Below are 16,673 nucleotides of genomic sequence, written 5' to 3'. Positions count from 1 at the left end.
GATGGTATTCTTGGGGTCGTATGCAGTGCCATCCAGTCTCCAAACGTCACGTGTGTGGTTGGCACCAAAGATCTCGATCTTGGTCTCATCAGACCAGAGAACCTTGAACCAGTCAGTTTCAGAGTCCTCCAAGTGATCATGAGCAAACTGTAGACGAGCCTTGACATGACACTTTGAAAGTAAAGGTACCTTACGGGCTCGTCTGGAACGGAGACCATTGCGGTGGAGTACGTTACTTATGGTATTGACTGAAACCAATGTCCCCACTGCCATGAGATCTTCCCGGAGCTCCTTCCTTGTTGTCCTTGGGTTAGCCTTGACTCTTCGGACAAGCCTGGCCTCGGCACGGAAGGAAACTTTCAAAGGCTGTCCAGGCCGTGGAAGGCTAACAGTAGTTCCATAAGCCTTCCACTTCCGGATGATGCTCCCAACAGTGGAGACAGGTAGGCCCAACTCCTTGGAAAGGGTTTTGTACCCCTTGCCAGCCTTGTGACCCTCCACGATCTTGTCTCTGATGGCCTTGGAATGCTCCTTTGTCTTTCCCATGTTGACCATGTATGAGTGCTGTTCACAAGTTTGGGGAGGGTCTTAAATAGTCAGAAAAGGCTGGAAAAAGAGATAATTAATCAAAACATGTGAAGCTCATTGTTCTTTGTGCCTGAACTACTTCTTAATACTTTAGGGGAACCAAACAGAATTCTGGTGGGTTGAGGGGTTGAATAATACATGACCCTCTGAAAAGACTTTTCACAATTAAAAAAAAAAAATAAACAAAGAAATAACATTCTTTTTTGCTGCAGTGCATTATGATTTCACACTTCCAGGCTGATCTACGGTCCAAATGTCACAATGCCAAGTTAATTCCAAATGTGTAAACCTGCTAAATCTGCAGGGGGTTGAATACTACTTGAAGGCACTGTATGAGGGGACTGTACAAAGACCTTTCTGATGATCTTTTTAATCATAGACCTGAGACGGGGACAAGGGGGCATCCTCTATGTCTGGAGGAAAGAAGGTTTAAGCATAGTAACAAACATGGATTCTTTACTGTAAGAGCAGTGAAACTATGGAACTCTCTGCCGTATGATGTTGTAATGAGTGATTCATTACTTAAGTTTAAGAGGGGACTGGATGCCTTTCTTGAAAAGTATAATGTTACAGGTTATATATACTAGATTCCTTGATAGGGTGTTGATCCAGGGAACTAGTCTGATTGCCGTATGTGGAGTCAGGAAGGAATTTTTTTCCCCAATGTTGAGCTTAGGCTACTTTCACATTTCTGTCTGTTCAGGGTCATCGCAAACCGTACCGACGGACGTTGTGCAAAATAGTCCACAACGTGGGCAGCGGATGCAGTTTTCAGACGCATCCGCTGCCCATTATGAGTTCCCGGGAGAAGGGGGCGGAGTTTTGGCCATGCATGCATGGTCAAAAATGGTGGACGCGTCCCACAAAAAAACGTTACATTGAAAGTTTTCTTGAGACAACGGTCCGCCAATTACCGACGCATCCAGTGCACGACGTATGGAACGTGTGTCCATACTTCGCAATGCGTCGGTAGTACAAGTCTATGTGCAAAAAACACATCCTGCGGGCAACTTTGCAGGATGCGTTTTTTGCACAGAACGACGCATTGCAACGTCTTTATAAACACGGAAGTGTGAAAGTAGCCTTACTCTTTGCCACATGGGTTTTTTTTGCCTTCCTCTGGATCAACATGTTAGGGCATGTTAGGTTAGGCTATGGGTTGAACTAGATGGACGTAAAGTCTTCCTTCAACCTTAACAACTATGTTATCGGCTGATATTTGCGGTATCGGAATTCCGATACTGAGTTCCGATATTTTTGCGATATCGGGAATCGGTATCGGGATGAAGATTGATGTGTAAAATAAAGAATAAAAATAAAAAATACGCAGATGCATGTAAAGAAGCTGCGGAGACACCATCACGTGTTTCTCGACGCAAGCAGTGAATAGCCAGGCCTTTCCCCGGGAAGGAACAAACACGGGAAGGGCAGCATCCTATGAAGGAAAGCCACCTATGCCAAGCATGGTATCCATCCACAGACAGCTGTTTCGGGGTTTTTGCCCCTCATCAGTGTGAAACAGCTGTCTGTGGATGGATACCATGCTTGGCATAGGTGGCTTTCCTTCATAGGATGCTGCCCTTCCCGTGGTTGTTCCTTCCCAGGGAAAGGCCTGGCTATTCACTGCTTGCGTCGAGAAACACGTGATGGTGTCTCCGCAGCTTCTTTACATGCATCTGCATATTTCCCATAAGGGATGGGGGCAGTGTTCTGGAATCACTGCGTTGAGAAACACGTGATGGTGTTTCCGCGGTGTTGGATGTTTTGGTCTCCCCAAGGCCAATCATCTGTGCCTTTATAGCCTTTTTACTAGGCACTGCTCCTAATAGCCAGATTCCTACTCCACACTGATGAGGGGCAAAAACCCCGAAACAGCTGTCTGTGGATGGATACCATGCTTGGCATAGGTGGCTTTCCTTCATAGGATGCTGCCCTTCCCGTGGTTGTTCCTTTCCGGGGAAAGGCCTGGCTATTCACTGCTTGCGTCGAGAAACACGTGATGGTGTCTCCGCAGCTTCTTTACATGCATCTGCATATTTCCCATAAGGGATGGGGGCAGTGTTCTGGAATCACTGCGTTGAGAAACACGTGATGGTGTCTCCGCGGTGTTGGATGTTTTGGTCTCCCCAAGGCCAATCATCTGTGCCTTTATAGCCTTTTTACTAGGCACTGCTCCTAATAGCCAGATTCCTACTCCACACTGATGAGGGGCAAAAACCCCCGAAACAGCTGTCTGTGGATGGATACCATGCTTGGCATAGGTGGCTTTCCTTCATAGGATGCTGCCCTTCCCGTGGTTGTTCCTTCCCGGGGAAAGGCCTGGCTATTCACTGCTTGCGTCGAGAAACACGTGATGGTGTCTCCGCAGCTTCTTTACATGCATCTGCATATTTCCCATAAGGGATGGGGGCAGTGTTCTGGAATCACTGCGTTGAGAAACACGTGATGGTGTCTCCGCGGTGTTGGATGTTTTGGTCTCCCCAAGGCCAATCATCTGTGCCTTTATAGCCTTTTTACTAGGCACTGCTCCTAATAGCCAGATTCCTACTCCACACTGATGAGGGGCAAAAACCCCGAAACAGCTGTCTGTGGATGGATACCATGCTTGGCATAGGTGGCTTTCCTTCATAGGATGCTGCCCTTCCCGTGGTTGTTCCTTCCCGGGGAAAGGCCTGGCTATTCACTGCTTGCGTCGAGAAACACGTGATGGTGTCTCCGCAGCTTCTTTACATGCATCTGCACATTTCCCATAAGGGATGGGGGCAGTGTTCTGGAATCACTGCGTTGAGAAACACGTGATGGTGTCTCCGCGGTGTTGGATGTTTTGGTCTCCCCAAGGCCAATCATCTGTGCCTTTATAGCCTTAAAAATAAAAAATATTGATATACTCACCCTCGGACGCGCCCTGGTTGTAACCGCTGCAACCGCCATGCTTCTGTTCCTAAGAATGAGCGCGTGAAGGACCTTCGATGACGTCGCGGCTTGTGATTGGTCGCGTGAGCGGTCACATGAGCGGTCACGTGACCAATCACAAGCCATGACGTCATCGAAGGTCCTTTACGCGCTCATTCTTAGGAAGGGAATCATGGCGGTTGCAGCGGTTGCAACCAGGGCGCGTCCGAGGGTAAGTATATCAATATTTTTTATTTTTATTCTTTATTTTACACATGAATATGGATCCCAGGGCCTGAAGGAGCTCTACAGCTATATAGGGTAAAGGGCTCGCTCTCACTTGCGATTAAATCAGATAAATGGAGTCCAATTTTTACTTTTAGTTCATACCAATGTAATTCTATGGTTCTGTTCTCAATTGCATTTTCTTTCTTACTCCAATCAGACAGGAAAAAAATCACAGCATGCTGAATTCAAATCGCACGCACCCATATCAGGCTATGTGCACACGTTGCGGATTTTATGCGTTTTTGCCGCGAAAATGCATACACAACACAGCCCATTGAATTCAATGGGATTCCGCAATGCTGTGCTAATGCTGTGTATTTTTCTGCGGTGGAAGCGCATCGCGGAAAAATACGCAGCATGCTCATTCTTTGTGCGGAATCGTGGCGATTCCACACACATAGGAATGCATTGATCCGCTTACTTCCCATTTGGGGCTATGCCTGCCCACCATGCGCAAAGTAAGCGGATCATGTGCGGATAGTACCTGGGTGTGGAGGAGAGGAGACTCTCCTCCAGGCCCTGGGTGCCATATCCCTGTTAAAAAAAAGAATTCAAATAAAAAATAGTTTTTTCCTCACCTTCCGGCGGCCCCCGAATCCAGCCCAGGCCTTAGCGATGCTCCCAGCAGCTCCTGTTCCCAGTGATGCCTTGCAACAATGACCTGTGAGGATGTAGCAGTTTCCCGTTATGCTACGTCATCTGGGGTCATTGTCGCAAGGCATCACTGGGAACAGGAGTTGCCTGGAGAATCGTGAGGATTGGGAAGGCTGCGGGGCCCGCAGGAAGGTGAGAATATCTCGATATTAATTTTTTTTTATGATTTTTAAGATTATATCTTTTTACTATTGATGCTTCATAAGCAAGTGTGACGAACCTGTCAATCAGTTTTCCAAGCGATGCTACAGATCGCTTGGAAAACGCTAGCATTCTGCAAGCTAATTGCACTTGCAAAACGCTAGTGTTTAGCGGGAAAATGCATGACAATTCCGCATGTGTTTTACACAGAAATTTCAATGGCAATTCAACAACGTGTGCACGTAGCCTTAGTCTATCGTGCATGTGAAACTCAGATATCACCTGATTGCAGTGCGATCCCCGCCGACGCCGGCATTAGAGGAGATGGAGAAATTAAGTTCTCAGGCTCCTCCGCAGCTGTGCTCCTATCCTCTCCAGCCAGAGGATCGGCGCACAGAGCATTGACATTTGGCTCACGCTTGCAGCAGATGCATTGGATGTGATTCGCTAGTGGGACCCCAGCCTAAATCTGTTTATTGTTTTGTATAGTACAAGCAATCAGACGATCACAGAGTCAAATCCCTTAAGCACACGTATATATAAGTTCAAACTACCCCCAATTTTCCCCCATCAAAATTGAGGAAATTCATTTTTTGTTTAAAAAATACACATATGTGGTATCAGCTATGTCCGATCTATCAAAATATTAATTAATTAACCCCACCAGTAAGCAACATGAAGAGAAAAATTATCAAAACTTCAGTTGTCCTTTTCTTTGGCCACCCCAAAAGCGCAAAAAATGCAATAAGAGGCAGTCAGAACATTGTATTTGCCACATAATGGTATCAATAAAAATGGTGGCTCTAGTCAGGAAAAATAAGCACTTTCATAGCCTGTTCATTAGAAATTTAAAAGCGTTTCGGCTGATGGAAAAGGGTGGTACAAGCAAAACATTTTTTTTTATAATTTTCAGATTTTTTTTTCATTATTTAAAGAAAAAAATGATGGTGTAATAATACTGGTGCTAACAGAAATGGGAAATTCTACCTCTTGGTGACTTCCTATTAACGAGCGCTATAGATAAAAAAAAAACCCCAATAAAGCTGGCAAAACTGAGCTTATTTTGCTATTCAACAGCTCTTGTAAATTTTTTCCAGTACATCACCTGATAAAATTGGTGGTATCTTTTAAAAGTACAAAACGTGAATCCTGACAGAATTAAAAAAGTTTGCTCTTGGAAGAAGGGGAGGAAAAAGCAAAAGCGTAAAAATGGAAAATTGTCATGAAAGGGTTAAAAACCACCACTGTGTATTTTTTTTACCCTTGATGTCATTTCTTCAAGGATGGGGTAATGACTTTAACAACAAACTTACTATTGTAAAGATGAGGATACTAAATAGACAGTGGGAATATTTCTGTACACTTTTTTTTGTCCTTGATTGCTTTTTTGATGACTTTTGTAACATATGATATAAATATGAATATCGCATCCCTTTGTGTAACAGTTTTATCAGTTTTTCTAGTTAAACATTTAAATCAGATCATTAGTATTATTTGTACTGTTGTGATAATTATTATTGTTGGTATTAATAATAGTGTAATTACATAATTATAGTTTTGCTAATTATAATTTAGGTTTTTCTTAATTTTCCTCTAATGGTTCAATTATGTAAAATATTTATTAGAGAAAAAAGTTCTCTTGTAATTGGGAGCAATGTGACTTTCAGGGGGGTCTTCTCACTTCCAGTTTTAACACAGATGTTGTACAAGCAAAGCCTGATCATTACTATGGATTCTTAACAGTAAGACCCATTGTGCGTGCCACTAGCACATTTTCAGACCAGCCTTCCCACTTTGTGGGAATTGCACAAGAGTGAACAGTTCTTCATGTTACAGCCGTTTTATATGTCAATTGTTTAAGGGCTTGTTCTAACAGAGTGAACATTTTATTTGAGTTTTTATGAAACGTGGCCTCCCATGAGGTGAATTGACACATTTATTACAATCCAGCTTTTGAGGGAATACTGTTAAAACAATTCATGGATATCACAAGTAGACCATTTATATCCCTATAAGCTCTGATGATCTAAAATGTTAAAAAGTAAATAAATTAATTTGGTATATAAAATGAAAACACTTTTTTTTCTCAGCCCAGTTAGACATGTTTTCCAACTAAATCATGTCCAATAACTTGTTCTATAAAACTAAAGTAAATCCCTGCTGCTGTTAGGCAGACACTTTTTCCATTTTGAAGAAAGTAATATTACCTATTTGTAAATGTACAGGTGATGAAGAAAAATTATTTCATCTCATATAACATGAGGCAGTATAGCATATTTAAATATAAATCAATATAATATAAAAATATAAAACATACGTATAACACATCTTTTTCTATATACAGTGGGGGAAATAAGTATTTGATCCCTTGCTGATTTTGTAATTTTGCCCACTGACAAAGACATGAACAGTCTATAATTTTAAGGGTAGGTTAATTTTAACATTGAGAGACAGAATATAAAAATAAAATCCAGAAAATCACATTGTATAAATTACATACATTTATTTGCATTTTGCAGTGAGAAATAAGTATTTGATCCCTCTGACAAACAAGACTTAATACTTGGTGGCCAAACTATTTTTGGCAAGCACAGCAGTCAGATATTTTTCGTAGTTGATTATGATGATTGCGCATGTCAGGAGGAATTTTGGTCCACTCCATTAAGATTTTGAGGTTGTTTCATGGCAACTCGGAGCTTCAACTCCCTCCATAAGTTTTCTATGGGATTAAGATCTGGAGACTGGCTAGGCCACTCCATGAACTTAATGTGCTTCTTTTTGAGCCACTCCTTTGTTGCCTTGGCAGTATGTTTTGGGTCATTGTCTTGCTGGAAGACCCAGCCACGACCCATTTTTAATGTCATGGCAGAAGGAAGGAGGTTCTCACTCAGAATTTTACGGTACATGGCTCCATCCATTCTACCATTGATGCGGTGAAGTAGTCCTGTGCCCTTAGCAGCACTTTCTTCCAATCACTCACAGAATCATCCAGGTGTTCATTGGCAAATTTCAGACGGGTCTGCACATGTGCCTTCTTGAGCAGGGGGACCTTACGGGCACTCCAGGATTTTAACCCTGCTGTTCTGTTCAGTCTGGGGAGACCTATTTTGAACTTTGGTATTTTTTGGGGTGTTCAAGATGCGGTTCTGAAACTTGTGGTTGATTGACTTAAATGAGGATGGGTCGGTCGGCCACGGGTTTCAGAGCCGCATCTTGAATATTTTAAAGAATATTGAAGTTCAAAGTCGGTCATTTTTGACCAACAGAACAGCAGGGTTAAACCTTTATGTCGCAATGTGTTACCAATGTTTTTCTTAGTGACTGTAGTCCTAGCTGCTATGCGATCATTAACAAGTTCCCACTGTGTAGTTTTAAGCTGATGTCTTACTTTCCTCATGATCAAGGAAACCCCACAAGGTGAGATTTTGCTTGGTGCCCCAGATCAATATCGAATGAAAGTCATTTTGTATTTCTTCCATTTTCTTACTATTGCACCAATAGTTGTCTCCTTCTCACCCAGCATCTTACTTATGGTTTTGCAGTCCATTTCAGCTTTGTGCAGGTCTATGATCTTGTCCCTGACATTCTTAGAAAGCTCTTTGGTCTTGCCCATGTTGTAGATGTTAGAAAAAAAGAAGAAAAATATTCCATCTTTTATCCATCAAAAAACAATTAAAAAATGTGGTGGACAGGAACAGGAGCAATCTGGATAAAGAACAACCGTGTTTAAAACGCATAACTTTCTCCTGTTCCTGTCCACCGTATTTTTCTAATTGTTTTTTGATGGAATAAAAATCACTCTGAAAATTTTATGAGAAGCTGGAACATTTTTTTTTTTTTTTTGCAATTGCTACCCATGAGTGGCCGGCTCGTGGTTCCATACACTGGAATCTGATAAACGTCAACGGTGAGCTGGCATTATCCTTTTCTGCTTTCTGTAGAGGTTAGAGTCTGTGAACAGGAGTCTTTTATAAAGGTGACTATATAAGACAGCTGTCTTAAAATGCAGGTAACGAGTTGATTAGGAGCGTCTAACTGGTCTGTAGGAGCCAGAAGTCTTAATTAGGGTTGAGCGAAACGGGTCGGTCATTTTCATAAGTCGCCGACTTTTGGCACAGTCGGGTTTCATGAAACCCGACCCGATCCCTGTGTGGGGTTGGCCATGCGGTATGCGACTTTCGCGCCAAAGTCGCGTTTCAATGACGCGAAAAGCGCCATTTCTCAGCCAATGAAGGTGGACGCAGAGTGTGGACAGCGTGATGACACAGGTCTCAGTCCCCACCATCTTAGAGAAGGGCATTGCAGTGATTGGCTTGCTGTCTGCGGCGTCACAGGGACTATAAAGGGGCGTTCCCGCCGACCGCCATCTTACTGCTGCTGATCTGAGCATAGGGAGAGGTTGCTGCCGCTTCATCAGAAGCAGGGATAGCATTAGGCAGGGTCCATTATCCCCAAACCGCTTGTGCTGTAGCGATTTCCACTGTCCAACACCACCTTTTGTTTGCAGGGACAGTGGAGGCTACATTTTTTTTTCCTTAGCGCTTTAGCTCATTGGGCTGCCCTAGAAGGCTCCCTGATAGCTGCATTGCTGTTTGTACACCGCTGTGCAAACCAACTGCTTTTTTCAAAGCACAAATCCTGTTGTTCCTTCCTTTCTGCACAGCTATCTTGTTTGTTTGTCCACACTTTTTATTTAATTTGTGCAGCAGTCCACTCCTTGTTATTGCTGCTTGCCATACATTGCTGAGATAACTGCAGGAAGATAGTAATTGTAGGACAGTCCCTTTTTTTTTTTCGTTACATCTGTTCAAGCCACTTTCTGCCACAGAAAATATACTCTAATACAGTGGCCCAAATTTATTCACTAGTCTCCCTGAATAAAAAAAAGGGTGCAGATTAAAATTGGCAAATCTGCATCAGTGGCAGTCCTGTGTGTGGCATCTGTGCCTCATTTTCTGGCACAGAAAACATACAGTCTAACAGTGGGCCTGATTTCTTGCCAATTCTCCCAGAAATAATAAAAAAAAAATAGTGGGAGATTAATATTGGCATTTGTGCTTCACTGCCAGTCGTGTGTGCCATCTCTCTCAAATTGTGGGGCACAGAAAGCCTAGTGTCTGTTTTTATGTTTTTTTGGTTTTTAAATTCTCCCTGAAAAAAAATAAATAGTGGGAGATTAATATTGACATTTGTGCTTCAGTGCCAGTCGTATGTGCCATCTCTCTCAAATTGTGGGCCACAGAAAGCCTAGTGTCTGTTTTTTTATTTTGGTTTTTAAATTCTCCCTGAAAAAAATAAATAGTGGGAGATTAATATTGGCATTTGTGCTTGAGTGCCAGTCGTGTGTGCCATCTCTCTCAAATTGTGGGCCACAGAAAGCCTAGTGTCTGTTTTTTTTATTTTGGTTTTTAAATTCTCCCTGAAAAAAAATAAATAGTGGGAGATTAATATTGGCATTTGTGCTTCAGTGCCAGTCCTGCGTGTGTGGCATCTGTCTCATTTTGTGCCACAGAAAACCGAGTGTGTAACATTGTGCCTGATTTTCCTTGCAGTCTCACCCACCTATAAAGGGATATCTAAATCCTACAGAAGTTTGAGTTCACCTTGTAAGTTGTTTTACAGTAACAAATACCGTTACTTTGGTTACGTTTTTAAAACAATGAGGAAGTCTGGTGGATGAGGTCGTGGCCGTGGGCGTTCATTGCCAGGTGGTAATGATGGTAGTGGTGGTGGAGCATCAGGTGGTCGTGGGAAAAACAATATAGCACCTAAGTCTCGAGCTGTGGAGCCAGGTTCGTCGTCTGTCTACACAAGGCCTCGAATGCTCCCTTTTCTGGGAGTAGGAAAACTGCTTTTAAAGCCGGAGCAGCAAGAGCAAGTTTTGGTTTTCCTTGCTGACTCAGCCTCTAGCTCTTTTGCCTCCTCTTCTGAAACTGGTAAATGTAAAAGCAGCGCGTCGTTAGTGGATGTTCACGCTCAGGGGCAAGTCGCTCCATTGTCCTGTTCAGCAAAAACAACAACAGAGAAGGATGCGTCAGGCGGGTTACTCCATGGAGCTCTTTACACATACCGTTCCTGGGTTAGAAAGTGAAACAGTTAACAGGCCATGCCCATTACAAGATGAATCGGACATGGAGTGCACAGATGCACAGCCTCAGCCAGATTACTATGCTGTTCCTTTGACTCAGACCACAACATTGCCCTCACAGTGTACTGATCCAGAATCATACCCTGATGAGAATATGGTGCCCCATCACGAACGCTATACAACCGGCTTACACGGTAACAGACGAAGTTGCACATGAGATAGAAGAGGAGGTCATAGATGACCCAGATGTTGACCCCGATTTGCAGCCATAGGGGGAACAGGGTGCAGGCGGCAGTAGTTCTGAAGCGGAGGAGGAGGGGCCGCAGCAGGCATCAACATCGCAACAGGTTCCATCTGCCGGGCCCGTATCTTGCCCAAAACGCGTGGCAAAGCCAAAACCAGTTAGAGGACAGCGTGGCCATCCGGTTAAAGAAGCTCAGTCTGCAATGCCTGAAAAGGTATCCAATGATAGATAGAGTGCAGTCTGGCATTTTTTTAAACAACATCCAATTGATCAGCGCAAAGTCATCTGTCAAAAATGTTCAACTACCTTAAGCAGAGGTCAGAATCTGAAAAGTCTAAATACAAGTTGCATGCATAGACATTTAACCACCATGCATTTGCAAGCCTGGACTAACTACCAAACGTCCCTTAAGGTTGTAGCACCCTTGGCCAATGAAGCTAGTCAGCAACGCTACATCCCTTCCGTCACTGTAAGGCCACCATTTTCCGCACCACCTGCAGTATCTGAATCACCAGTTTCGTAGTAGGAAACACTGCATGTAGGGCACCGGCAAGAATACCGTCTCCAACCGTCTCTCAGTCTGCCATGCCCACCGGCACCCCCGCTAGTTCCACGATCTCCAGCTCTCCAGTCCAGCTCACCCTACATGAGACTCTGGTTGGAAAAAGGAAGTACTCATCCTCGCATCCGCGTACACAGGGTTTGAACGCCCACATTGCTAGACTAATCTTGTTAGAGATGATGCCCTACCGGTTAGTTGAAAGCAAAGCTTTCAAAGCCCTGATGGACTACGCTGTACCACGCTTCGAGCTACCCAGTCGAGACTTCTTTTCGACAAAAGCCATCCCAGCCCTCCACCAGCATGTTAAAGAGTGCATCGTCCATGCACTCAGGCAATCTGTGAGTACAAAGGTGCACCTGACAACAGATGCATGGACCAGTAGGCATGGCCAGGGACGTTACGTGTCCATCACGGCACACTGGGTGAATGTGGTGGATGCAGGGTCCACAGTGGACAGCAATATTGGGACAGTTCTGCCTAGCCCACGGTCTAGGAAACAGTTGGCTGTAGCCATTCGCCCCCCCTCCTCCTCCTCCTCATCCTCCTGCAGACGCGAGAGCTCGTCCACAGACTGCAGTCACACAACCACTCCATCCGCAGCTGCCACTGTTGCACACCAGGTGTCCCATTATGGGGCAGCTACTGGCAAGCGTCAGCAGGCTGTATTGGCTATGAAGTGTTTGGGCGACAACAGACACACCGCGGAAGTTCTGTCCGAGTTCTTGCAGAAAGAAACGCAGTCGTGGCTGGGCACTGTAGATCTTGAGGCAGGCAAGGTAGTGAGTGATAACGGAAGGAATTTCATGGCTGCCATCGCCCTTTCCGAACTGAAACACATTCCTTGCCTGGCTCACACCTTAAACCTGGTGGTGCAGTGCTTACTGAAAAGTTATCCGGGGTTATCCGACCTGCTCCTCAAAGTGCGCGGACTTTGCTCGCATATCCGCCGTTTGCCCGTACACTCTAGCCGTATGCACACCTATCAGCGGTTTTTGAACCTTCCCCAGCATCTCCTAATCATAGACGTTGCAACAAGGTGGAACTCAACACTGCACATGCTTCAGAGACTGTGCGAACAGAGGCGTGCTGTTATGTATTTGTGGAAGGATACACATACACGGGCAGGCAGTAGGATGGCAGACATGGAGTTGTCAGGTGTGCAGTGGTCGAAGGTACAAGACGTGTCAAGTCCTTCAGTGTTTTGAGGAATGCACACGGCTGGTTAGTGCAGACAACGCCATAATAAGCATGAGCATCCCCCTAATGCGTCTGCTGATGCAAAGTTTGACGCACATAAAGGAGCAGGCGTCTGCAGCAGAGGAAGAGGAAAGCCTTGATGACAGTCAGCCATTGTCTGGTCAGGGCAGTGTACAGGATGAGGTAGCGGGCGAACAGGAGGAGGAGGACGAGGAGGATGATGGGGATGAGTATTTTTTTAATGAGGAAGCTTCTCCGGGGCCACTGGAAATTGGTGGCGTGGCAAGGCCGGGTTCAGTTTTTTTGAGGGACACAAGTGACGTAGATTTGCTTGTAACTGCCCCTCAACCCAGCACAACCGCAGATTTGACAACTGGAACTTTGGCCCACATGGCGGATTATGCCTTACGTATCCTCAAAAGGGACCCACGCATTATTAAAATGATGACCGATGACGATTACTTTTTGGCCTGCCTCCTTGATCCTCGCTATAAAGGCAAATTGCAAAATATTATGCCACATGAGAACCTGGAACAAATATTAGCAACCAAACAATCAACTCTTGTTGACCGTTTGATTCAGGCATTCCCAGCACACAGCGCCGGTGATCGTTCTCACACGAGCTGCAAGGGGCAGCAGACCAGAGGTGTTAGTGGTGCACAAATCAGAAGTGGCGTTGGACAGAGGGGTTTTCTGAACAGGTTGTGGAGTGATTTTGCTATGACCGCAGACAGGACAGGTACTGCAGCATCAATTCAAAGTGACAGGAGACAACATTTGTCCAGTATGGTTACTAACTATTTTTCATCCCTTATCGATGTTCTCTCTCAACCATCATTCCCATTTGATTACTGGGCATCCAAATTAGACACCTGGCCAGAATTGGCAGAATATGCATTGCAGGAGCTTGTTTGCCCAGCAGCTAGTGTGCTATCAGAAAGAGTATTCAGTGCTGCTGGTTCAATATTAACCGAAAAAAGGACTCGTCTGGCTACCCAAAATGTTGATGATCTAACCTTCATTAAAATGAACCACTACTGGATTTCGAATTATTTTGCCCCACCTTTCCCGGCTGACACCTAGCTTTCCAATGAAAAGGTCTTGCTTGTGGACTGCTCTGACTGAGTTTTCCAATCTCGTAATTTGCAGCAGCTGTTTGTCCAGCATACGACATGTTTACACCTCCCTAAATGGCCAAACTCCCCCCACGGGGCCGTGGTCTCGCCACTTGGTGCAAGCACCCGTGAGAGTGCCGTTTGTCTGAAGAGGTGGGTGTACATGCTTTTGGTCGACGGCACTGCCAGTGGGTCCCTCATAGTACAATAAAGTGTCTCTGGCGGTGGTGGCGCGCAACCAACGTCAGACACACCGTTGTAACATGAGGGGCCCTGGGCCTGTACCGCCGGCCACAAGACAGTTTCCCCCCCAGCTCAAACAGTGCTTTACGATTTGCAAAATTATCTCTCACAGCTCCAGCAATGTTTAGTCTATGCGCTGACATCCTTCAATGCCTGGCACTGACAATACCAATGTGTTGACATTAGGGTTGAGCGACCTTTACTTTTATAGGATCGGGTCGGGTTTCACGAAACCAAACTTTTTCAAAAGTCGGGTCGAGTGAAATCGGCCGATCCTATAAAAAAGTCGGGGTCGGGGTCAGCCGAAACTCGAAACCCAATGCAGTGCATTGGGTTTCCAATGGTTCCCAGGGTCTGAAGGAGCGGAAACTCTCCTTCAGGCCCTGGGATCCATATTTAAGTGTAAAATAAAGAATTAAAATAAAAAATATCGCTATACTTACCCTCTGACGCGCCCTGGTACTAACCGGGAACCTTCCTTCCTTCGAATAAGCGATTCCAGGACCTTGCGGTGACGTCGCGGTGACGTCGCGGCTTGTGATTGGTCGCGCGGCCGCCCATGTGACCGATCGCGCGGCCGCCCATGTGACCGATCGCGCGACCAATCACAAGCCGCAATGTCACCGCGACGTCACGCAAGGTCCTGCAAGCGCTGATTCTTAGGAAGGAAGGCTGCCGGAAAGAAGCAGGGCGCGTCCGAGGGTGAGTATATTCCTATTAGGTATATACTCACCCTCGGACGCGCCCTGCTTCTTTCCGGCAGCCTTGCTGCCTAAGAATCAGCGCTTGCAGGACCTTGCGTGACGTCGCGGTGATGTCGCGGCTTGTGATTGGTCGCGCGAGCGGTCACATGGGCGGCCGCGCGACCAATCACAAGCCGCGACGTCACCGCAAGGTCCTGCAAGCGCTGATTCGAAGGAAGGAAGGTTCCCGGTTAGTACCAGGGCGCGTCAGAGGGTAAGTATAGCGATATTTTTTATTTTAATTCTTTATTTTACATTAAATATGGATTCCGATACCGATTTACGATATTGCAAACATATCGGAAATCGGGATCGGAATTCCGATACCACATTCAGAAGATCTCCGACTTCATGGCCGACCCCACACAGGGGTCGGGTCGGGTTTCATGAAACCCGACTTTGCCAAAAGTCGGCGACTTCTGAAAGTGGCCGACCCGTTTCGCTCAACCCTAGTTGACATGTATGATGCTACTTAAAATAGTCAGGGGCAGTGTCCTATATTTACACCAGTAAATACTTTGCGCCAAATTACTAGGTCTGAAACTCAGCAGAGGAGCCCACCCCTGTACCTAAGTATGCCAACCTTTTGTTTTTTGGTTTTGTTGTATTGCGAGACATTAACATCTATTTATTTTTTGGGAGTACTAACTGTCAGACACTCATTACAATCGGCCTCCGCTGACAACACCAATGCTGCCTGTGTACCCCTGCAAGATAATTCCAAGTGCCTACAGCCTACTTTTGTTATGTTAGGCCTACTAAGCCTGTCTGCGGTCCCTCCTTCCAATAGTCCTCCACTGACCACACCACTGCTGACCGTGTACCCCTGGAACCTATTTTAAAGTGCCTGCAGCCTACTTTTGTTATGTTAGGCCTACTAAGCCTGTCTGCGGTCCCTCCTTCCAATAGTCCTCCACTGACCACACCACTGCTGCCCGTGTACCCCTGGAACCTATTTTAAAGTGCCTACAGCCTACTTTTGTTATGTTAGGCCTACAAAGCTTGTCTGCGGTCCCTCCTTCCAATAGTCCTCCACTGACCACACCACTGCTGCCCGTGTACCCCTGGAACCTATTTTAAAGTGCCTACAGCCTACTTTTGTTATGTTAGGCCTACTAAGCCTGTCTGCGGTCCCTCCTTCCAATTGTCCTCTACTGACCACACCACTGCTGCCCGTGTACCCCTGGAACCTATTTTAAAGTGCCTACAGCCTACTTTTGTTATGTTAGGCCTACAAAGCCTGTCTGCGGTCCCTCCTTCCAATAGTCCTCCACTGACCACACCACTGCTGCCCGTGTACCCCTGGAACCTATTTTAAAGTGCCTACAGCATACTTTTCTTATGTTAGGCCTACTAAGCCTGTCTGCGGTCCCTCCTTCCAATAGTCCTCCACTGACCAGACCAATGCTGGCCGTGTACCCCTGGAACCTATTTTAAATTGCATAGAGCATCCTTTTTTTAATTGTAGGCATACTAAGTCTGTCTACGGTCCATAATTGAAATTGTCCTCCACTGACCAGACCAATGCTGACCGTGTACCCCTGGAACCTAGTTGAAAGTGCATAGAGCCTACTTTTTTTCTTTATTTTATATTTATAAAGGCCAGATGAACTACGCTGTACCACGGTACGAGCTACCCAGTCGACACTTCTTTTGCGAGAAAAGCCATCCCAGCCCTCCACCAGCATGTAAAAGTCCGCATTGTCCATGCACTCAGGCAATCTAAGAGTAGAAAGGTGCACCTGACAACAGACGCATGGACCAGTAGGCATGTCCACGGAAGGTTACGTGTCCATTACGGCGCACTGGGTTAATGTGGTGGATGCATGGTCCACAGGGGACAGCCTACTAAGTGTCTGCAGTCCCTAATTCAAATTGTCCTCCGCTGACCACACCAATGCTGCCTGTGTACCCCTGT

The sequence above is a fragment of the Ranitomeya imitator genome, chromosome 1 (genome assembly GCF_032444005.1).
Source record: "Ranitomeya imitator isolate aRanImi1 chromosome 1, aRanImi1.pri, whole genome shotgun sequence".
NCBI lineage: Eukaryota > Metazoa > Chordata > Amphibia > Anura > Dendrobatidae > Ranitomeya > Ranitomeya imitator.
The sequence above is the reverse complement of the archived record's forward strand: the minus strand, read 5'-3'. Positions refer to the sequence as shown.